This window comes from Aquarana catesbeiana, linkage group LG10 (genome assembly GCF_042186555.1).
Source record: "Aquarana catesbeiana isolate 2022-GZ linkage group LG10, ASM4218655v1, whole genome shotgun sequence".
NCBI lineage: Eukaryota > Metazoa > Chordata > Amphibia > Anura > Ranidae > Aquarana > Aquarana catesbeiana.
Window position 1 is genome coordinate 155321931 of NC_133333.1, and position 24369 is coordinate 155346299.

The following is a 24369-nucleotide window of genomic DNA, read 5'->3' on the forward strand; positions in this document are numbered from 1 at the left end:
ACTGTACATTAAGTGCCAGTTCACACTGGAGCGGTTTCAAACTAGAACTTAGGGCTTAGGGAAAAGGGAATCAAAGTCCTGCGAGCCTCAATGAACCTTATGCCTAATGAACACCACTACTTAGCTGCATGCATTAAACAAGTCTCATAAATTTGTGCAAATGGCAAAAAACAATAAATATTACGCTGCGCTAAAGTGTGCTACACCATGTAAGCCTCTATTACAGTCTACCAAATTCATGTACACTTACAGACAAATGTAAATATATAAAAAATATCATAAATATTAATATGTGACCAGTAATACCACTAAAGAGTAAACACATCAAATTTTATAATCAAGTGCTCCTATTGACTCTGGGTGCTCTGTGTTACTGGTATTTTCAAAAAGGTATATAAAAAATATATAAACACAAACTATAAATAATATCCAAAAAAGTGCTATGGTGACACACAATAAATAAATAATAATATTCACAATGTAATTAGACATGCTAAAAGTGCATATATGAATAATTTTCAAAAAAGTTCCAAAAAGTGCTTTTGTGCCACACAGTTCTTATGTAAACAGTTCTTAAAGGGGTTGTAAAGGTTTTTTATTTTTTTTTATTTTAAATAACAAACATGTTATACTTACCTCCACTGTGCAGCTTGTTTTGCACAGAATGGCCCCCTAACCTGGTCTTCTGGGGTCCCTCGGCGGCTGTCTCAGCTCCTCCCCGCAAGAACTAAACACCTTCATGTGAGCTCTCTTGCATGGTGCTTAGTTCTTGCGGGCACGCTCCCTGACTGTATCACTCGGCCCCGCCCCCCTGGCACGCCGCATCATTGGATGTGATTGACAGCAGCGCGAGCCAATGGCTGCGCTTCTTTCAATCCATCCACTCTAGCCAATCAACGGCCAGGCTGAGCGGCGAAGAGGAAAAATCGGGGGTGAACGGGCTCAGGTAAGTAAAATGGGGGGGCTGGTGGGGCCGGTATTGTCGGATGTTTTTTCACCTTAATGCATAGGATGTATTAAGGTGAAAAAACGTGAACCTTTACAACCCCTTTAATAGAAAAGATCTTGTAAGTGATTTGTGAAATCCTGTTGATAGAACGTATTAAAGTGCTTATGCATGATGTCCAATTGTGCTATTTTTAAGCATGCTCATAACTCCATTCGTGGTGCAGATCATGCATTGGTGCAATCCGGTGACCCCCTAGGTAATGTGCTCACCTTAGAGCGTGTGATTCAGCTGTTACGCTTAGTCAAAACACTCGTTTGAACCACCCCAGGATTCTAAGCAGGTTACTGGATCCTGGGTTTCCAATGCAGTATCTCAAGGGTATATGAGAGAAAAAAACTTGATGGTGTGATATCGTTTTAAAATTTTATTAGGCAAATAAAATACACTCCCCAAATGTGGTACTCACATGTGTAAGGTGCATCAGTGCACCGCACTATGCAAGGCGTGTAAATATCGAACCGATAAAGAGATATGGTATGTGTCACATCCCAGGCAGGTAGACTACCTCTCGTTCCTTCCTGGCCCCTCCCCAACGCGTGTCAATACAGGGATGACGTTTCTTCCTCAGGGGCATTCTGATTGGATGACTGATCTGTCATTTAAATACAGACCATTTTGTTGTGGTCCACGGACACTCTAGTAATAGACTATGTATTATAGTAGAGCGCTCAATGCAAATATATAATCAGGGGACAACTATTGGCAGACTACTTACATGTATTCTGATCATATTGAAATAATACAGAGTGCTAAAAGACCCATATATGTTCGAAATGGCAATGGCAATAAGACTTTGTTACCCTCTGAAGATCTGCGGTGGATCACAGATATGTTACTTGCCTGTTTTAACCCCTAAAAGCCTGCACAACCGCAATGCATGCTGGTGATGTGGGCAGGTATACTTCCCAATCCGGCTGTCTTTGCATATGTAGCTCAACCACCTATTTTTACCACCCCCAAGCGCAAATGTACACTTAGCCTTACTGCTGGAACTCAACTGTACTAGGCTTCTTCGCAGGGAATTCTTCCTCTCTCTCATTCCTTGGGGGGGGGGGGGGTACAGTTTCTAAACTCTAATTAGCCACACTGCTAAATAGTAAAAAGACTTTCTGCTATGCAGTAAGAAATGGTGGAGCAAGAAAATGACTTCCCGTAGAAAATAGAAGAAACGGGGTAAGGAACATAATAAAGGTCCATTCATGCTGACAAACATACATGTACACAGAAATAACTAACTTCTATAAAAAGTCAGACTGAGAATAGTGTCCCTTTAGGGTATGACAACCCCCCTTGATCTTTAGCTGTAATGATTGCATTGTGTGTCTTGGAATCTTCTGAACACTTAAATTAATTAGCTCTGCCCAGTAATTATTCTTTCTACATGCATTCTTTATTAGCATAGATAATTAAGATTGAGATTTTTCCATGTAGCTCTTGAAAACGCATGCTGTATTGTTGGACAGATCTGGATTTTGGATGTGCCTAATGGATACTTTAGCATCATTTTTGTTCTCAGTGCCTTATTTGGAAGTTTGAATGTACAGTAATACCTTGGTTTGAGAGTTATGCGTTTTGAAAGACGAGCAACATTGTTTTTAAAATTTTGACTGGATATGCAAGCGCTGACTTGATATGTGAGCAGTACAATCCATGTAGTAAAGCCGCAGGTGTATGCAGTACTGCATGTGGTCAGAGGTCTGGGGGTGCTGGTGTATGCAGTACTGCATGTGGTCAGAGGTCCAGGGGCACTGGTGTATGCAGTACTGCATGTGGTCAGAGGTCCAGGGGCGCTGGTGTTTGCAGTACTGCATGTGGTCAGAGGTCCAGGGGCACTGGTGGCTCCCAGCACTTCGTGGAGAATTCGGAGATGCTCAGAGACACTCCCAGCTGGGTGGGGCAGGCGTAATGTGTGCCAGAGCACCTGAAAGTGTCAACAGTTCCCAAGTGTCTCAGAGTTCTCCAGAAAGTGCTGGGAGCCACCAGCACCCCCACACATCTGGCCACATACAGTACTGCATACACCAGTGCCCCCACACCTCTGGCCACATACAGTACTGCATACACCAGTGCCCCCGCACCTCTGGCCACATACAGTACTGCATACACCAGCACCCCCGCACCTCTGGCCACATACAGTACTGCATACACCAGTGCTACCGCACCTCTGGACACATACAGTACTGCATACACTAGCGCCCCCGCACCTCTGGCCACATACAGTACTGCATATACCAGCGGCCCGCACCTCTGGTCACATACAGTACTGCATACACCAGCGCCCCCACACCTCTGGCCACATACAGTACTGCATACACCAGTGCCCTCACACCTCTGGCCACATACAGTACTGCATACACCATCAGTGGTTGTGGAACGAATCATCTGAGTTTCCATTATTTCATATGGGGAAACTCGCTTTGATATACGAGTGCTTTGGATTACAAGCATGCTTCTGGAACGAATTATGCTCATAATCCAAGGTATTACTGTATTGAGTTTCCCTAGTTAAATCCTTTCAATGCATAGTTACATGGTAGGTGAGGTTGAAAAAAAGACACAAGCCCTTCAAGTCCAACCTATGCATGTGATTATATGTCAGTATCACATTGTATATCCTTGTATGTTGCGGTTGTTTCCTTTATTGTATAACCAAAGGCAGAACTTTTTTCTTAAATTTAGATTTTAGAGTGGAGAGGGATTCGAACACCAGTCAGGTTTTTATTGCTGTCTGCTACCCCATTGGGTAGATTCATCCTCTTTATTTGTCTTGTTTACCCTCCCTGAAGGTGAAAGTAAAAGGAAATTCCACATTTGGGGTTGTCACCAAAAGAGGAATAGAGGGGACATTTTCCAGTGGGGACACTAATTTTGGGGACCCTGGTGAAAACTAGGGATTCCTTAACTTTGAGGGATTTTCTCTTACTTCCTGTTTTGGTATGAGACGGGAAATAAAGGGAAATCTCCCCAGTGGGACACAGATAACTAAAGTAAAAACTGACAGGGGTTATAATCCTTCCTTTCTCTATAAAAAAAAATACATTTTTTTTGTCTTTAGTTCTATTTTAACTTACTACAATAGAGAGGGAGAATTTGATTTATAAAACAGCCTGCATTCCCCTTAGGGTTGCCAACTGTCCAGGATTCACCCAGAGAGTCTGGGTCTTGAATCATATTTCTGGATTTCAGTCTGCAGCTTGCAGCACTAATCTTCTCCCGCCAGCTTCGAGTGCTGCAAGGAGCCACAGGGGGGGATTTACCACTGCTCCAACCGCCACTTGTATTTCTCCCCACATCACTGATCTCTTGTGCCCCCTCCCTATAGCACTACTGGGCAGCTGCTGCTGGGGTGGGAGATCAGCAAACTGTTCAGGATGGAGAGTGGGGGGGGGGGGGGGGGTGCTGGTAAAAATGCAATGTTTATCAGCACCTTCGGTACTGATTGCTGCTGTGTGCATTCATCACTGAAGGATAGTAAACTGTCTGAGCTAGTTTTTCTGTCTGTATGCGAAAAGAGAGTTGGTCTTAATTAGCGCCACTTTTACATTTGGTGCAGTCAGTGCTACACAATGTAAAAGTGACGCATTCAATGCGGTACAATGTAAAAGTGGCACATTTTAGAACTGATTTTGGTGCATGAATTACTGTCAGGACCAAATTGCAAATGCTTCATGAATTTGATGCAATACATTAACAAGAGGGATTAACGCCAGAAAAATGGTCCATCAGCTTTAATTAATTCCTCCTATGTCTTCAGTCCCTTTTCGTCTCAAAAAACAGACTTCAGGAGTTTGCTTAGACCCCTGATATTTCATCAAATCTCCTCCCGTCCAAGATAAAAAGGTAGACAAGATTAAAATAACGGTGTGAAAAAAAAAGAAACATAGTAAGGCCTTGTTCATATGGGGCATACTAAAGCATACACCTGTGTGAGGCTGTGTTTACCTATACAGGGATGTGCAGGTGTTCCATGCATCCCTGTGCAGGCAGTCTTATTCAATTGGGAAGTAGCATCTGCACAGACACAGCCACCCCTCTCGATTTGACATCCGTGTAAATGTGGATGCATGTCTTTAAACTCACACTCTCTGCATTCACGCAGATGTCAGATTGGGAGCAGTAACTGTGTATATGCAGCCACTGCATCCCAATTGATATGAATAGAAATGCCTGCACAGGGATGCACGGGAACACAGCCCTCACACGGGCGTTCACTTTAGAACATAACATGTGAATAAGGACTTACTAGGAATTTAACATTTTGTAAGTCATTTTGTGTTTTTTTGTATGCTAATAATGCTTTTAGTATATTTTTTGTGAAAACAGTGATTTGATTAACATTTGATTAACATTTCCGCAACTTTTGCAGGGCCTAAAAAATCAACTATTGGAGGATTGTACTGGGAGTCAGTCTATGCCCCTGTACAATCCACCTAAGTCAGTCTGACTGATCTTGGGGGGTTTGTACTGGGGTACAGACTGACCAGGGAGGGCATTATACTGGGTTACAATTTGACCTGGGGGGGATTATACTTGGGGAACAGCCTAAACTGAGGGTATTTTACTGGGGAACAGATTGACCTGGGGGGAAGAATTATACTGGGGGACAGACTGACCTGGGGGGGGGGGGGATTATACTTGGGGACAGATTGACCTTGGGGGGGAGGATTGTACTGGGGGACAGACTGACCTGAGGTGATTATACGGGGGACAGACTGACCTGGGGGATTATACTGGGGGACAGATTGACCTGTGGGAGGGGAAGGATTATACTGAGGGACAGACTGACCTGGGGAGATGTACTGGGGTACAGATTGTCCTAAGAGGATTATACCAGGGAACAGGCTGACCTGGAGGGGGAAGGATTGCACTAGGGACAGACTGACCTGGGGGAAGGAAAGATTACACTGGGGGACAGATTGACATGGGGAGAATTGTACTAGGGAACAGACTGACCTTGTTTGCTTTAATTACACAACTTAAGCTCCTCCCACCATTAACACAATTTGGCCCCACTTGCTGTTCATTACTAGGGATAGCCCGAACCCTGTATTAGAACTTCCGAACACAGCGAAAGTTCGGACCCAAATAACGAACCCCATTAAAGTCAATGGGACCCGAATGTCAAAAATCAAAGTACCCATTTTGAAGGCTTTTATGCAAGTAATTGGGCATACAATGGTTATAGGGGTCCGGGTCCTGCCCTGGCGGACAATAAAAAAAAGTTTGTGAAAAATGTCATTTTTAAACGAGCAGTGATTTTTTGATTTTTAAAGTGGAAGTCTAAAAATGAAACATTCCTTCCAATATAGTGCCTGAGGGGTCCCTTAGTCCACCTGTAAAGTGGCAGATCTGTACAATGTCTAGAATCTGCTGCAGCAATAATTGCATTTATAAACCAAAAAAAAATTTAATTTTCCCTGCAAACTGCCTTTATTTTGCTTAGCAACAGCTGGGGAGCCAGTGCGTATGATGAGGTCACAATGTAGTACACTGGAACCAAGATTAGAGATTTTTTGGATACATTCTGGTGTCACTTTGACTTTGTATAGAAGTAACGGGTGCGTAAAAATTGGTCTTTGGGTGTCGGTGGCGCCTTCCCACTGTAACCCTATAGAGGTAATCTTGATGTAAGCAAGAACTATCTTTGCTGTAAAAAATTGCAATGATATGCACCTGTCAAACAGCTGCAGAAAAATTGGTCTTTGGGTGTCGGTGGTGCCTTCCCACCATAACCCTATAGAGGTAATCTTGATGAAAGCAAGAATTGGCCTTGCTGTAAAAAATTGCAATGATATGCACCTGTCAAACAGGTTCAGAAAAATTACTCTTTGGGTGTCGGGGGTGTCTTCCCACTGTAACGCTATAGAGGTGCTCTTGATGAAGGCAAAAAAAATTGCAATGATATGCACCTGTCAAACAGGTGCTGAAAAATTGGTCTTTGGGTGTTAATTGTGCCCATGAAACCTATACCAAAAACATTCCTCCAGATGAAATGATCAAACACCCTCAAAGCTAGGCAGCCTCAAAGTCCTACAGAGATTCCACATCCCAAAAAGACTTAATCACTGACATCAGCATCAGGGACTTCATAGCTGGGAATCCAGGACTGATTCATTTTTATAAAAGTCAAACGGTCAACGAAGTCTGTGGACAGACACGTTCTATGATCAGTAGCGAAACCTCCTGCAGCACTGAATGCCCGTTCTGAAAGCACGCTGGATGCAGGGCATCCCAACAACAATAGCATACTGGGCAAGTTCTGGCCACTGGTCTATTCTCATGACCCAGTAAGTCAGTGGATCGCCAGCTGGAAAGCTCTCCATCTCTGTTTTGGCCCCAAGGTAATCGTCCACCATGTGATGCAGATGCTGCCGATGGGTTGTGGAAGCTGACAGCCTTGGGCGGCGAGGACTAAAAAAATTCCGAAATGCTTCACTTAGGCGGACGCCTTCTCCAACGCTCCTCTCTTGACCAACAGAAGACTCAAAACAAGGTTTTCCATGACACTGTAACCTACTGGAGTCAGGAAAAACATTCAATAAAATCCTCTTTAACGTGTCCTCAAGAGATTTTATCTTCTGCACTCTCCGTGGGGATGAGATGAGTTCTGAGACCTTCCCCTTATAACGGTGGTCAAGAAGGGTTGCCAACCAGTAATCATCCTTCTCCTTTATGCCAAGTATTCTTAGATCCTTTCGCAGGCTTTGAAGCATGAGGTTGCCCATGCACCTCAAATTTGCAGAGGCTTGAGAAGCAGACTCCTCCGGGTCACTCAGGATGACAGCATTTGGAACTTCCTCCTCCCAGCCACGCACTACTCCCAAGGGTCCTGAGGTTGAAAAGCCATTTCTTACAGATTGACGCATGTCTTCCTCTTCTTCAAAGCCTATGAAAGTGCCAGAATCCTTCTCCTCATCCTCCTCCCCTCTCTCCTCCTGTGTGTTCTGTGACATAGGAATGATAGTGACTGGATAAAATGGGCCTTGAGAGGAAAGGAAGTCCTCTTCCTCCTGCTGCTCTGCCTCCAATGCCCAGTCCATAATGCCATGCATTGTCTGCTCCAGCAGGAACACAACAGGGATTGTGTTACTGATGCATGCACTGTCACGGCTCATCATCCTTGTGGCCTCCTCAAATGGTGACAGTACGGTGCATGCATCATTAATGATCAGCCATTGGTGTGGGGAAAGCTGAGGCGGCCTGAGCCTGTCATCATGCTGTATTCACACAGGTACTCGTTGAGGGCCCCTGCTGCATATATAGACACTGCAGCATTGACAAAGTCAAGCTCCACCTGGTGGGCATGTCACAAATCAGGCAGTTTATGGGCAGGTGGATTTCCCGTTGAATTTCAGCCATCCGAGCACTGGCTGTGTATGACCGCCTGAAATGGCTACAGACTCTTCTGGCCAGCTTTAGCATGTCTTGCAACCCTGAGTACGTATTTAGGAAACACTGCACCATCAAATTGAGGACATGTGCCAGGCATGGTACATGTGTCAACTTTCCCTGTCTAAGGGCGGACAGGTGGTTTGAGCCATTATCGCACACCACCATTCCTGGCTCCAGCTGGTGTGGTGCAAACCACTTCTGGGCCTGTCCCTGCGGAGCTGCAAGAATCCGGTGTGGTTCCTGTCCCCTAAACACACCAGCTGAAGCACTGCATGGCACCTTTTAGCCTGACTCTGGGAATAGCCCGTTGAACGCTTAGGGGGTACCTGATGTTCATAGGACAATTCTGCAGAGGAGGCCATGGATGTGGCAGAGGAGGAGGAGGAGGAGGGGGTAGAGCTCACAGGTCTGGCATCATCACCACCAGCTGTATGGAGACGTGGGGGCACAACAAGCTGCAGCCTGCATCCTTTCGAGTTGCAAGCAGCGTTACCCAGTGTGCTGTGAAGGAAATATATTGTCCCTGTCCATGCTTGCTGGACCACGTGTCAGCAGTAAGGTGGATTTTACGGCTGACTGCCTTGCCCAACGATGCCAGAACATTCCCTTCCACGTGATGGTGGAGAGATGGAACCAGCCACGCAGTTTTACTGCGGCAGAATGGCACGGCTGGGCGAAACGACATTACCTTACGTCACCTTGCCTTCTGGCCACTAGGGGCAAGTGCGCGCCCGCAGCCGATGCGAGTGCCCAGCAGTGCAGGCACCCGTGATCGCTTGTGACAGGGCGAGAACCGGGATCTGTGTGTGTAAACAAACAAATCCCAGTTCTTTCAGGGGCGTAGAGACAGATCGTGTGTTCATACTAACTGTGAACACCGATCTCTCTCTCCTCCTAGACAGTCCCATCCCCCTCTACAGTTAGAACACACCTAGGGAACACAGTTAACCCCTTGATCGCCCCCTAGTGTTAACCCCTTCCCTGTCAGTGACATTTATACAGTAATCAGTGCATCTTTATAGCGCTGATCGCTGTATAATTGTCAATGGTCCTAAAAATGTGTCAAAAGGGTCCAATTTGTCCTCCGCAATATTGCAGTTCCGATAAAAATCACAGATCGCCGCCATTACTAGTAAAAAAAAATAATAATAATAATAAAAATGCTATAAATCTATCCCCTATTTTGTAGACGCTATAACTTTTGCGCAAACCAATCAATATACGCTTATTGCGATTTTTATTATCAAAAAGATGTAGAAGAATACATATCGGCCTAAAGTGAGGAAAAAAATTAGCTTTTTTTTAAAAAAAATTGGGGATATTTATTATAGCAAAAAGTACAAAATATTGCTTTTTTTTCAAAATTGTCACTCTTTTTTTTGTTTATAGCGCAAAAAATAAAAACCGCAGAGATGATCAAATACCATCAAAAGAAAGTTGCAGTAATGCACACAGAACTATATGGTGTTAAACTGATGGTAACGCACACAGAAGTGAATGGCGTTAAACTGGCAGTAACGCACAAAATTATATTGCGTTAAACTGGCAGTAACGCACACAGAACTATATGGCGTTAAACTGGCAGTAGCACACACAGAACTATATGACGTTAAACTGGCAGTAATGCACACAGGACTATATGGCGTTTAACTGGCAGTAACACACACAGAAGTAAATAGCATTAAACTGGCAGTAACACAATCAAATAGGCGCTGTTCAACCGTCACTACACTGATGCTATCTGAACTGTCCCTACTCTAGGTATACACTAATGTAAAGATTACTGACACGGTCTCACTACACTACAGTGAAACTATCTGAGCTGCTTCTACTCTAGCTGCACACTATGCAAAGCTGAATGATGGTCCTCCTCACTACACTCACACTATCCCTAGACTGACACTAAATCACAACACGAAACCAATATTCTACACTGACAATTGAAGCAAAATAGCACAGTATAGCATACTAACTAACTGATAGCACTGAACAGAGCCCTGTTCTATCTCTTTCCACGCCGAAATCACACTAAAAATGGCTGCCATTGAAAGAATACTTTCTGTGGGGCGGGAACGAGCCATGATTGGATAAAGTCTTGATGACAGTGTCCAATCATGACTCTGACAGTGCTCTGTGCCCTGATTGGCTGAAGCTTTCACTGCTTCAGCCAATCAGGGCTTGAAATGCACTGTTCAGCGCCACAATGCATTGTGGTGGGTTCGAGGGGCCGAACAAACGATCGAACGACCTGTTTGTTCGGCTGTTCATCGAAAGTCCGAACAGCGATAGTTCGGCCTGAACTTATGCTCAGGACGAACCGTTCGCCCATCCCTATTCATTACTACTCTCCTTGGGGCACGCAAAGGTGTCCCAGGTCTTTTACCATCCTATAGTGTATACTACCACAATGGTGAAGAAATGGCAAGGTGTGCGGAGTCGGTGAAGGACATGCTGTGTTTTTTCTTTTACAATAAAAAAAAAAAATTAAAAAACAATTAACCATGGAAGTGCTAAACCTTTATAACCCTTTATTGCAATTGGAGTAAAAGGTGTAATGATTTGATTGTTTGATCAGGCAAATGTTATTGAAATGTTACAGTTAAGATGTTAATAAACTGTATTTGTTAGTGAGTGAATCTTGGGCACATTTCCACTAATTTGGCTTGATATGAAGGGTGAATGTTCACCAAGGAATTCTAGGTGGAAGTTAGGTGAATTGATCACTGAATTTCTGTTAGACTCCATATTCTTAACATCTTTGTTGTTCTGTTCTGAGCCATACAAATACTTCGTTATAGAACATTTGATATGTATATTTTCTAACAAGTTACATGCGTGCACACATGATGTAATGTGTGTCAGCACATGTTGCTCACACCTTTGCTCGCGCATTGCTAATGGACCCCTAATGTACATTCATACTGCTAAAAATACATATGACCCTCAACACATTCACCAATAGACACTTGCGTTGTGTTAAAGTGCAATGGAAAAAAGTTTATGTGCTTTTTATGATGCAAAGAGACTCATTTAAGGGCTATAGGAAATGTGCACAGGCAGAAACACATGTATAGCAACAAGTATTAAACCACAATACATTGTGTGCTGTAACAGCCACAAAAAAGGTGTGAATGTGTCTTTAAAGTGGTATTAAACCCAAAAGCAACCATTTATTATATTGCAGCTTACCAATACTTGGATGTAATGACTGCATTCATTTTCTTTTTTAGGCTTTCTTTCCCTTATTTTCAGACGGTGATTCTCTCAGTAAGTCTGTTGTTTTTCAACAGAACAAGCGGTCCTTGAGATGTAGCAGTTAGAGTGTCGAAACAAACACTGACAGAGGTGCTTACAATGATTGGCTTTTATTTATTCCTGTAAAATCTTTATTGTTAAAGGAACAAAACTGTTGCTGCCTAAAAAACAGTGTTAGCTGGAGTTTGGCTTCAATTTGTTAGTACTATATGTCTAAATCTGCTAGTGCATCTCACACCCCCCTCCCCCCAAGGCTGACAATGTTGCTGTCCAAAGGTGTCTTCATTGCTCCTTTATCCAGAGTGCGGGCAACATAATTCAGGAGGTGTGTTATGCCCTGTACACACAACCGGTTTTGCCGTCGGAATAAACTCCGAAGGTTTCTCTGATGGAATTCCATTCAAGCGGTCTTGCCTACACACGGCCAACCCAAAGTCCGACCAAAGTCCGACCGTCCAGAACGTGTTGACGTACAACACTTACGACGGGACTAGAAAAAGGAAGTTCAATAGCCAGTAGCCAATAGCGTCTCGTACTTGCTTCAGAACATGCGTCGTTTTTGGTCCGTCAGAACAGCATACAGACAAGCTGTTTTCCCGATAGGAATTGGTTCCATCAGAAATTTTTAGAACATGTTTTATTTTTAGGTCCATCAGAATTTTCGAAAAAAAAAAGTCAAATGAGGCATACACACGATCGGAATAGATAATGAATATCTTCCGTCTGACTTTTTCAGTTGCACATTCCGCTCGTGTCTACACGGCTTTACTGGCCGGATCACCAGGTGATAACAGAGGGTAAAAAAGTCTAAAAAAACAAAGCAAATGCAGCCACCACATCTAATGATTGGTAAGCTGCAATATATTATATTTTTGGTTTTGGGTGTGTTAGAATATTATTCCAAATTCATAATTCGGCACTTATAGGTGTTATATTATATTCATGGCAAGCTTGCAAAACATATTTGGTTTTATGATTAATCATGATAAATAGAGTATGTGTGAATGACCTTGATCAATAGATTTGACATGATTCTTCTTCTAAAGCTGAGCATTGCTGGATTTTTCTGGTGTAGCCAATTTGAGTATGACATTTAAAGTATCTTGGTGTAGAATGTCATGAGAAGACAAAAATAGACACGTGTCCACGTAGCTAAAGGAATATACATTGTGGATTATATACTGTTAAATTAAGTTAGTTTGTAGTTCCAGTCATATTAATAAGTACTAGTATATAGTTACTTAATGTAAAGTTGATAATATGTGTTCATATTATATAGATGTTTGGTTATATGACATTACATGATCAGCATATTACTTCAAGTATGGAGTGTTACATGTGGGCTTGTCAATCGTATGCCATATATGACTATGAGTGCATACTGAAGCTAGCAGAAATGAATATGTGCCATACAAGGTTCTAAATTGGAGTGAGGATATGACGTTCACACGTTCACATGTAACATATAAAGCCAATGCTTCCATATTGAAGGCACACAGACACAGACAGACACACACACACAGACACACACACAGCTACTAGGATAGATGAAATTGACATGTATACAAGACACTTTGATAAGTTGGGACAGCTGAATTCTGCCAGAGGTCTAAGAACGTCATTTCCTGTTTCTTCTTTAACGACACACAAGACAGCATGGAGACAGGAGGGCAGCATCCATGAAGCATACATGCTTTCATAAGCTTATTACAGCTTTATAACTTTTTATTCTATTTCATATATTTTTACCTACATTGAACTGAACTATTATATTTTTTACATTGTATTTATGATGCCAATTGTGTGACAATAAACTCACACTTTGTTTCAAGTCAGTTTGGCTATCAATGCTATTCATCCAGAAGCGCCTCTGAGATACAAGAATATTAGATATTAATAATATTCTTCAGGGTGTAATACCTGCCAAATGGCATCAAATAGTAGCTCTTCCCTCTGCATACAAACCCCTCCCTCCACTGCCCTCATTTTCCTCCCCCCTCCTTAAAAGCTCCACTATCTGTCACATATCTTACCTTTGTTGCAATATTAAGCTGGAACCCCTATCCGGCTGTAGTACCTCCCAGCGTACTATACTATACTATACTACAGTCACTTGCAAGGGAGATTATGCAGTAGGAGCATCAACAACTGGTCACCAGGGGAAAAAATGGAGACCACAGAGGGTGCAGCCTACCATGCATCCTCTTCTGCCCATGACTGCACTGAACCCTGGGCACCTGTTCTGTATCTCCCTTGTCCCTGTCCGGCACTCAGTGGGATCTGCACGGGGATCTGACCTGTGGGAGCTACTGGGAGATAAGCTATCACTTGTAAACGCAGAACCTGGACTGGACAAGTGATAGTGGTGAGCAGGAAGCAGAAGACCTGAGCCAGAGGTGGTGGAACTGAGTTCCCCCTAGTTCCTGCTGAAAAAAAGCCCTGGTTACACTGGTCCAGCCTGACTAGTGTAAGCGTGCATACACCATCCACATGGGACCAGTGTGGAAGTAGAGAATCAATGTAGTGGGTGCCGCTTCTACAGTGATCTCTGCGTTCTTCTGGATCTAGTGCTGGCTGCATAGAGTCACTCCTCCATTTTAGCTTCAGACCCTCAGGTCGCCCACCTGAGGCTGCATGGCCGTAGGTGCCAGGGGAGTCAAGCCTGCCTAACACCTGGCTGGTGAAGTCCACTATCTGGGAAGGGCCCAGAGCTCAGGTATTCCCTGAATATATAGACCAATCCCAGCATGCTCAGGGGCACCTCCCCTGTAATTGGCTGAAACTGCATCCATATTCAAGCTGCATTTTTGCCTAGCTCCCACCCATGTTCCAGAAAGCTCTACTAGTTTCAAGAAGGCGGGGGGTTGCCCAGGCAAACTCAACAGCACCAGAACACCAGAAGAAGTCCTAACTAATGAATTGCAGCATTTTATTAAGCAGACATGCTGAAGATAGATTTGCCTCTAGCCCCACCGTTAGGCAAAGGGACAAACTACACTAATCTATTTACCTCTACCTCTTAGGCAAAGGGACAAACTACACTAATCTATTTACCTCTAGCACTTTTACTAGGAGGGAAAAGGAAGGGGCCAGTAAATTACATATTTAACAGCCCCCTTTCTCCACTCTCCATCCTGACACTTCTCAGCAGCCAGCAGGGAGGTGATAGGGGAGCCAAAAGCACTGCAGGGGGGGGGGTAGTGAGAGAACAGGGGGGATCTGGCAGCACAAAGAGAGGGGCGGCGATTTCGGCATTTACTAGAACTGAGCATCATCAGCTGTATTTTCCTCCTGCAGCCGCTGAATCTGGCTTTCAGTGGCCGTAAGAATAAAATACAACCTCCGCCGCCATTCCTGGCCAAATCCCTGGGGTCTGGGTCCCGGCTCCTGCCTTCCCTGTGACCAGCAGTAGTGCGGGCTCACAGAGCAGCCGGTGCTGTGTGATTTCAGCTTTCTGTATATGCAGCTCAGTGGCTCAGCCAGGTTAGTCCAGCACAATCCAACCAAATCCTAGCTAGTGTCAGCGCTGTAGACTTCAGAGCCTCTCAATTTGGTGCCCCTCTCGATTTGGCACCTAGGGCATGTGCCCCCCCCCCCCCCTAGTTTTGGCCCTGTATTCAATACTCATTTTCTACCAGATTTCAATCAAAGAACAAAAATATATAAAAATAGACATACTATAAAAATAGTCTAGTCAGGCTTGTGTCTTGCTACAAAGGGTAATAAAGCTAAACTCCGGGCTAAACAAATTTAGTCTAAATGCAAGAGACTAGTACTGACAGCGATCAGCAACTTATATCGGGACTGTGATATTGTGGTGGATAAACCGAACACCTAACTGACACTTTTGACACTTTTTTGGGGACCAGTGACACTAATACAGTGATCAGTGCTAAAAAATACGCACTGTCACTGTACTAATGACACTGGCTCGGAAGGGGTTAACATCAGGGGCGATCAAAGGATTAACTGTGTGCCTAGCCTGTGTTTACTCACTGTGGAGGAGGTGCTTTGACTAGGGGAAGGCAAAGATCAGTGTTCCTGCTTTGCAGTAACACAGGATCAGTACCATATCTTCTGAAAGAATCTGCCTTGTTTACATAGGCAGATTGTTGTTCTGCCTGTGTACTGTGTAATCGGCGGGTGCCGATGTACATTGACCCCGTCACTGGGCTCCCGCTGTGTGTGATTACAGTGGGAGAGGGGCGCTGGCAGCACACACGCGTGCCCCAGACCTGGAAGTGTCAGATCATGTACTAGGTGAGCGGCGGCCCAGCCACAGTGCATGAACAGTGCGTGGTCCGCAACTGGTTAAAGATCAGTCACTGCTGCTCTGTCTCTTGCAGGGTGACTGGTCATGTCTCAGCCCCTTCCTGTAGTTTTCTACTGTCAGTCATGAGTGGAGCTCCTGGGTCCCTCCTACAGCTTTGCTCTCTACACAGGCTGTGTACAGCATGGTGATGATATTATTGCTACTTTACAAGGAAATATGTGGGTTTGCAAATGTATTAGATCACACAAATTGGGCTTATATTCTTTATACCTATTGAGGATTATATATAAACTACAGTTTTTTTGCCCAGTTGTTCAGCTTTAAATGAAATGGGGTGATAATGGCAGCAAGCAGGAGGATAACCATACATGGTAGAAGTCAATATTCTGCATGCTTACTCTCATAGCAGTTTATACTAGCACTGTAAAATTTTATTTTGGAAACCAGTAAAACTAAAACGTCACAGCTGCGTGGTATTTCCATAAACTGAATCTGCAATCTGGCTGAATAAATGACAGAGCCTTTTTTAGGGCTGTTTCATATTTTAGATTAGCTCTAATACTGCTCATGCGGATGCTATGAAGCCTGGCTCAGGACCCAGAAAAAACATTGACTTGTTTATACATCACTTACACTTTGCAGTTTCCCTGGAATGCTGGAATTTGTCCATAGGTTAGTCACTGGGCCAGATCAATAAATCTGTAATAAAAGGGATTTTCCAGAATGAGCTGAAACCAGCCTGCATCTTCTGATGTCACTGTGTTGTAACATGGAAGGAACTTCTTTTCTGTCTAATAAGTAACTGGGTGACTGTTGTATTGTGGTTTCTTATGAAATGAAGTCAAAGGTCATTAAAAGCTACTAGTGGAAGTAAAATAACAAGATTAACCTGTGAGTTGCAGGCAGAATCCAAACTCACTCATAACTCTCACACTTTTGAGGAGCTTCAGCCAGATTCCAAAAAAATTAAAAGTCAGCAGCTACAAAAACTGGGATGTGCTGACTTAATAAAAAGATGCTCACCTGTCCAGGGATCCAGCACTGTCTTCACATGGGCTGGTTCTTTGCTGGTCTTTAGATTCCCAGTGCTACCCCTTAAAAAAAATTATATTCTAAATGTAATTTTAAGGTTGGTCGAAGAACAGAACATTTCCTTTTGCATGAAGTTCCGCTTCAAATAGTAATGATGTTCTTGATAATAGGCTCTCAATCTGTTGTATGTGCAGCTCGGTCTACTGACAGAATTATGGGCTCTTCTTCAGCTTGTTATAAAAATCTTTATAATAATGCAGTTTTAAAAAATAATAAAAAAGGGTCCAATTAACCATTTTTAAAATCACTGGGGATCGTCTTAAAAAATATATATATAGATCTATATCTATATAGATCTATATATAGATATATAGATCTATATAGATATATATATCTATATATATCTGTACATATCACTTAAAGTATAAGTTCACCTTTTCACAAAAATTGAAAAGGCGAACACTCTACAACATCCTCATATGCTCAGTCTTCTCTGCACTTACCATTATGGGTGATTAGCTGTAACTGCTCATGCAGCCAATTTGGCGGTCCATAAATCTGAACCCCCCTGCTCTTCTTCCCGTTATTTCAGTAGGGTTCCAGGATGGATTAGAGCGATTCCAGTTGGTCAGTACCAGCACACGACTGTTTTAATCAATTCAAATTGCTCTGATCCATCATGGAAGTAGAGCAGGGATTTTAAATCCCCGGGCTGCTACACTGGCTTTGAGGGTACTGACAACTCATCACCCATGAAAGTTAGTGCAGCCGGGGCTGGAGGGTGAGAATGGTGTGGGATGTTAGTTCACCTTTTCATTTTTTGTGAGCTTACACTTTTAACGCTCTATTCATGTAATTTATATAGTGTACCACTAGACTTATGCCCCGTGCACAAGGTCGGATTTTCCGATTGAAAATGTGTGATAGGACCTAGTTGTCGGAATTTCCGACCGTGTGTGGGCTCCATCACACATTTTCCATTGGATTTTCCGACACACAAAGTTTGAGAGCAGGATATAAAATTTTCCGACAACAAAATCCGTTGTCGGAATTTCCGATCGTGTGTACACAAATCCACGGACAAAGTGCCACGCATGCTCAGAATAAATAAAGAGATGAAAGCTATTGGCCACTGCCCCGTTTATAGTCCCGACGTACGTGTTTTACGTCACAGCGTTCAGAACAATCGGATTTTCCGACAACTTTGTGTGACCGTGCGTATGCAAGACAAGTTTGAGCCAACATGCGTCGGAAAAAATACTAGGATTTTGTTGTCAGAATGTCCGAACAAAGTCCGACCGTGTGTACGGGGCATTACACTGTAACTAGCAAAATTACAAAGATTCTAATGAGGAATTTGGTATGGCCCCGCCAGATATACATACCTCCTAATTGTCCCTCATTTGAAACCAAATCCCTCTGTCCCTCATTTTGGACAGATGTGGAGGCCTATATATTAAAAGCAGAACATACGTACCAAAAGTGTTACACTACACTAAACCTTTCATAGAAACCTTTTATATTATGGGTGGCACAGTGGTGTAGTGGTAGCACTCTCGCCTAGCAGTAAGAAGGGTCACTGGTTCGAATCCCAACCACGACACTACCTGCTTGGAGTTTGCATGTTCTCCCTGTGCCTGCGTGGGTTTCCTCTGGGTACTCCGGTTTCCTCCCACACTCCAAAGACATGCTGGTAGGTTAATTGGATCCTGTCTAAATTGTCCCTAGTATGTATGAATGTGAGTTAGGGACCTTAGATTGTAAGCCCCTTGAGGGTAGGGACTGATGTGAATGTACAATGTATATGTAAAACGCTGAGTAAATTGACGGTGCTATATAAGTACCTGAAATAAATTATCACATTAATAGTTTAAAAAGTAAGTAAAAAAGGAACATAGTGATGAATAAAGTATCATTGGTTTAGTCAATCATTGTCTATTTATTCATTCTCCATGGACCACGGACTTTCCAAGGACAAAACAGTTATTAACATTCCTGAAGGTCCCCTGCAAACACCACCTACCCATCCTGAAACTGGCCAAAGCAGTGTAGTTTGAGGTTAAATGTCTCACTTAATTTTAGAATTTCTCAGATAACGTATCCCTATGGTACATCCCTACACTTAGAATAGTTCCACTATTGCACTATGGAAATCCAATAGTATCATAACTCTTGCAAACAGTTGCAAGAAGGTAAGAATGTACTTATTCATGCAATTACAGGGGAGACACGGTTTACCCAGTGATTTCTTCTATAGATTCCTACAACTGTGCCATGGCTTGGAGGCACCATCAGCAAAAATGATAAACCCATCTCTGAATACCCACTAATAGGAGTGTGAAAATCACAAGGCCCAAAGGATTAATATCCACTCTCTATATCTCCACTTGCTACACACTAAACAGAGTAAAACTTCACTGGCAATTAAGATGAAATACCAGATACTGCTACCTACCATGTCTACAGAGAAATGAGATGGCATATGCTCCTTCCATATGTTGGCTTCACCAATGATTAATAAAAGATTACCGGTAATTCGTTTGTATATTTTATACCAAACACACCCATCTTCTATTTGACTGCACAAAATGGGACATATGGTCACCCCCAACTTTACACAATGTAATGAACATTTGGGGGTGTCTGATTATATCTGACTTTTGGCAGCAAGTGGTTACTGTGCTCACCACCTTACCGCAGCTCCCTCTCCCATATTCATCTGACATATGTTTATTTGGTATACCAGATTAAGAAAATTGACCACGCTGTAGTAAAATATTCTTTTGATAAGCTATTACATGATGAGTCCATCCTCCCCTAGAGTAGCCTTATATAAATTATTGGTTAATCAGATTATCCCTTTAAAAAAAGTTATATATGAGAATTAGAACTGTCTCTCAAATTCCATAAAATGTGGAACCTGTGGTATAATTCTACCCTCAGATTGATTTCGGAGTGACCTCCCTATCCTTACAGTTATAACTAACATGCTCAGTATATGTGATCTTCTTGGCAATGTGTTTTAGAATGTATGTGTGTATGAAACAAAAGCACACAATAGACTGTCAATGTCCCAGTTCTTTTTTATTAAAAACTATAATAAATGGTGTAGTACATGCTGTTCATACTCACTTAGTCATTATGAGATTCGTTTTCTGCATTTGGCAAAAATATGGTTGGTCCTGCTGCTCTCTATATCCCCCTTCTGTCCCCAATTCAGCTAGGGATTTTGCAGAGCAGTGTTGGCAGCTCTGCACATGCCAACACTTGCACATGCTCTGAGCATTTCCTCCCTATCACATCTGAGCAGCCCATGTGGCTATAGAGTCACACATGGGGGGGCGTATACACAGTGGTAAATTACAACCCACTCCCTCCCTCCTCCTCCATGCCTACTAACCAGCTAAACACAATGGGGGCAGGATATTAAATTAGATTGATAGAGGCTTCACCTCACTGTTATTCTAAGACACAGGCTGGAGGGGCGTGACACGGCCTGTGACTGGCAGAAATCCGCCCACACCATGTTATTGCCAAAAATAATAAAGATTTGATTTCAAATATATATATTTGTATGCAGGGGCGTTGCTAGGTCTGCAAAAAATCTGGGGCTAGAGCCCATAGCAGCAGTCACCAACCTTTTTGCAGGCCCATGGGGGGGGGGCACACCAGTGGTAAGCAAGTGGTTCAACCATAATGCAGAATCAGTGGGAGCCCGGGGCGTGTCACTTGCCACATCTCCAGCCACCAGATGCAGCGTGTCACTTGCCACCGTCGCCTGTCACCAAATGCAGCTTATTACTTGCCACCGTCACCTGCCACTTGATATGGATTGCAACTTGCCATGTCGCCTGCCACCAGATGTGGATTGTCACTTGTCACGTCACCTGCTACCATTTGCAGATTGCCACTTGAAATGTCACCTGCCACCATTTGCAGATTGCCACGTCACCTACCACCATTTGCAGATTGTCACTTGCCACGTCTCCTGCCACTATTTTCAGATTGCCATGTCACCTGCCACCATTTTCAGATTGTCACTTGCCACGTCACCTGCCACTAGATGTGGGTTGTCACTTGCCACATCACCTGGCACCAGATGTGGATTGTCACTTGCCAACTGATGTGTATTGTAACTTGCCATGCCAGCCAGTACCTCCAAATGTGCATTGTCGCTGCATCGGTGGCAGGCTGCATGCAGCCTGCCACCGATGCAGCGACAATGCACTGGTTCATTTAGTGAGGGCAGGAGAGCGGTGATGCGGGGCAGGCAGTGAGAAATTATGTCATCTCGCTGCTCCCTGCCCCACCTTCGACATTGAAGCAAGGGGGGTCTGGCTGCAGAATGGAGCTCCAGCAATGACAGGAAGCACGTGACCTCCACTCCACCGTGCTGTGAGAGTGGAAGAGCACTGATGTGTGGCAGGCAGTGAGAGATGATATCATCTCTCTGCACCTCGCTCCCACATTGAAGAGGCCCGGCTGTGAAGAGCACTGATGTGAAGTGGTTAGAGAGAGATGATGTCATCTCTGCTCGTCCGCCCGCTTGCTTCTCTTCTCTCACCCCGCCTCTCTCATGCAGCCAGCCCGCCCGCCGCAGGTTAGGCAGGGATCCTGCAGCAAGAGACCCGGGGCTATGGGCCCCAGATTCGGGGCTATAGCCCCAATACCCACCCCCTAGCAACGCCTCTGTTTGTATGACAATTTAAAAGAGTTTATTGTTATTTATTCTTTACTTTTTCTTTGTATTCCAAAAGGCAGTTTTTCTTTTACTTTGAACATGTGACCAGCAGCAGAGGACTAGAAGCTCCTGCTGCTTATGTTTCCCTGCAGACAGGCTGGGAAAGAGCTGGGGCATGTGATATCCATTAGGAAAAAATTTTTTTTTTAAGAATTACAGTGCCATCATCCACATACAGAAATAGAAAGGACAATGTAAATTAAACAGTGTGTGTTTAGTATCACTTTAATGAAACATATTTTAGTCAGATGTTTTTCATACAATTACTGTAATTGTGACTATATGTGTACTTTATACTTATTATAACTGATTGAGTTCAATAAACAGAGTTTAAAGTGTAGCTAAAATTAAAAAAAGAAAAAGAAAAATCAGCACAAGGGAAATAACCTTCTTCCAGTAGAATGTTTTCCCTTGTGCTGATGCTTCTTCTATTAGTAGAAAGCCACCTCCATTAATGCCCCCCCCCACTACCACCACCACTGAGGGACTGTCACAGGCTCCAAATCAAGAGTGCCTGACTATGCCAGCTCTTTCTGCCCAGTTCCTCCATTCATGGAAGCCGTACTATTGTTTTTATAAATAATAAAAGGATCTATGAATGGAGGGGGCAGCCCGTGTTTCATTCATAGAAGCAGTCGTATGGGTTCTATGAATGCAGGAGGTGGGTGGAAAGGGGCGGGCATAGTAGAGCACTTTTGATGACAGCCCCTTAGTTGTATTAACCCCTGCTTCACCAAAAGATTGCGGAAGAAGGGGTGTGGGAGGGGCATGGACAGAAGAGAATTTGTAGCAACAAGCGAGGAATCAGCACAAGGGATACCTCCTACTGACCATAAATTATGTCCCCTGTACTGATTTTTGTGCTTGTTTGAAAATGAAAGCTATTGGCCACTGCCCCGTTTATAGTCCCGACGTACGTGTTTTACGTCACAGCGTTCAGAACAATCGGATTTTCCGACAACTTTGTGTGACCGTGCGTATGCAAGACAAGTTTGAGCCAACATGCGTCGGAAAAAATACTAGGATTTTGTTGTCAGAATGTCCGAACAAAGTCCGACCGTGTGTACGGGGCATTACACTGTAACTAGCAAAATTACAAAGATTCTAATGAGGAATTTGGTATGGCCCCGCCAGATATACATACCTCCTAATTGTCCCTCATTTGAAACCAAATCCCTCTGTCCCTCATTTTGGACAGATGTGGAGGCCTATATATTAAAAGCAGAACATACGTACCAAAAGTGTTACACTACACTAAACCTTTCATAGAAACCTTTTATATTATGGGTGGCACAGTGGTGTAGTGGTAGCACTCTCGCCTAGTAGTAAGAAGGGTCACTGGTTCGAATCCCAACCACGACACTACCTGCTTGGAGTTTGCATGTTCTCCCTGTGCCTGCGTGGGTTTCCTCCGGGTACTCCGGTTTCCTCCCACACTCCAAAGACATGCTGGTAGGTTAATTGGATCCTGTCTAAATTGTCCCTAGTATGTATGAATGTGAGTTAGGGACCTTAGATTGTAAGCCCCTTGAGGGTAGGGACTGATGTGAATGTACAATGTATATGTAAAGTGCTGAGTAAATTGACGGTGCTATATAAGTACCTGAAATAAATAAAATAAAAATAAATTATCACATTAATAGTTTAAAAAGTAAGTAAAAAAGGAACATAGTGATGAATAAAGTATCATTGGTTTAGTCAATCATTGTCTACTTATTCATTCTCCATGGACCACGGACTTTCCAAGGACAAAACAGTTATTAACATTCCTGAAGGTCCCCTGCAAACACCACCTACCCATCCTGAAACTGGCCAAAGCAGTGTAGTTTGAGGTTAAATGTCTCACTTAATTTTAGAATTTCTCAGATAACGTATCCCTATGGTACATCCCTACACTTAGAATAGTTCCACTATTGCACTATGGAAATCCAATAGTATCATAACTCTTGCAAACAGTTGCAAGAAGGTAAGAATGTACTTATTCATGCAATTACAGGGGAGACACGGTTTACCCAGTGATTTCTTCTATAGATTCCTACAACTGTGCCATGGCTTGGAGGCACCATCAGGAAAAATGATAAACCCATCTCTGAATACCCACTAATAGGAGTGTGAAAATCACAAGGCCCAAAGGATTAATATCCACTCTCTATATCTCCACTTGCTACACACTAAACAGAGTAAAACTTCACTGGCAATTAAGATGAAATACCAGATACTGCTACCTACCATGTCTACAGAGAAATGAGATGGCATATGCTCCTTCCATATGTTGGCTTCACCAATGATTAATAAAAGATTACCAGTAATTTGTTTATATATTTTATACCAAACACACCCATCTTCTATTTGACTGCACAAAATGGGACATATGGTCACCCCCAACTTTACACAATGTAATGAACATTTGGGGGTGTCTGATTATATCTGACTTTTGGCAGCAAGTGGTTACTGTGCTCACCACCTTACCGCAGCTCCCTCTCCCATATTCATCTGACATATGTTTATTTGGTATACCAGATTAAGAAAATTGACCACGCTGTAGTAAAATATTCTTTTGATAAGCTATTACATGATGAGTCCATCCTCCCCTAGAGTAGCCTTATATAAATTATTGGTTAATCAGATTATCCCTTTAAAAAAAGTTATATATGAGAATTAGAACTG

At 43.2% G+C, this 24369-nt stretch overlaps 1 protein-coding gene across 10 annotated transcripts in view; it reads left to right on the plus strand.

Annotated features, from left to right (window-relative positions):
* Window positions 1-24369, plus strand: part of LOC141110959 (galactoside alpha-(1,2)-fucosyltransferase 2-like) — a 539222-nt gene that overhangs the window by 181361 nt on the left and 333492 nt on the right. The gene's annotated exons all lie outside the window — the stretch shown is intronic.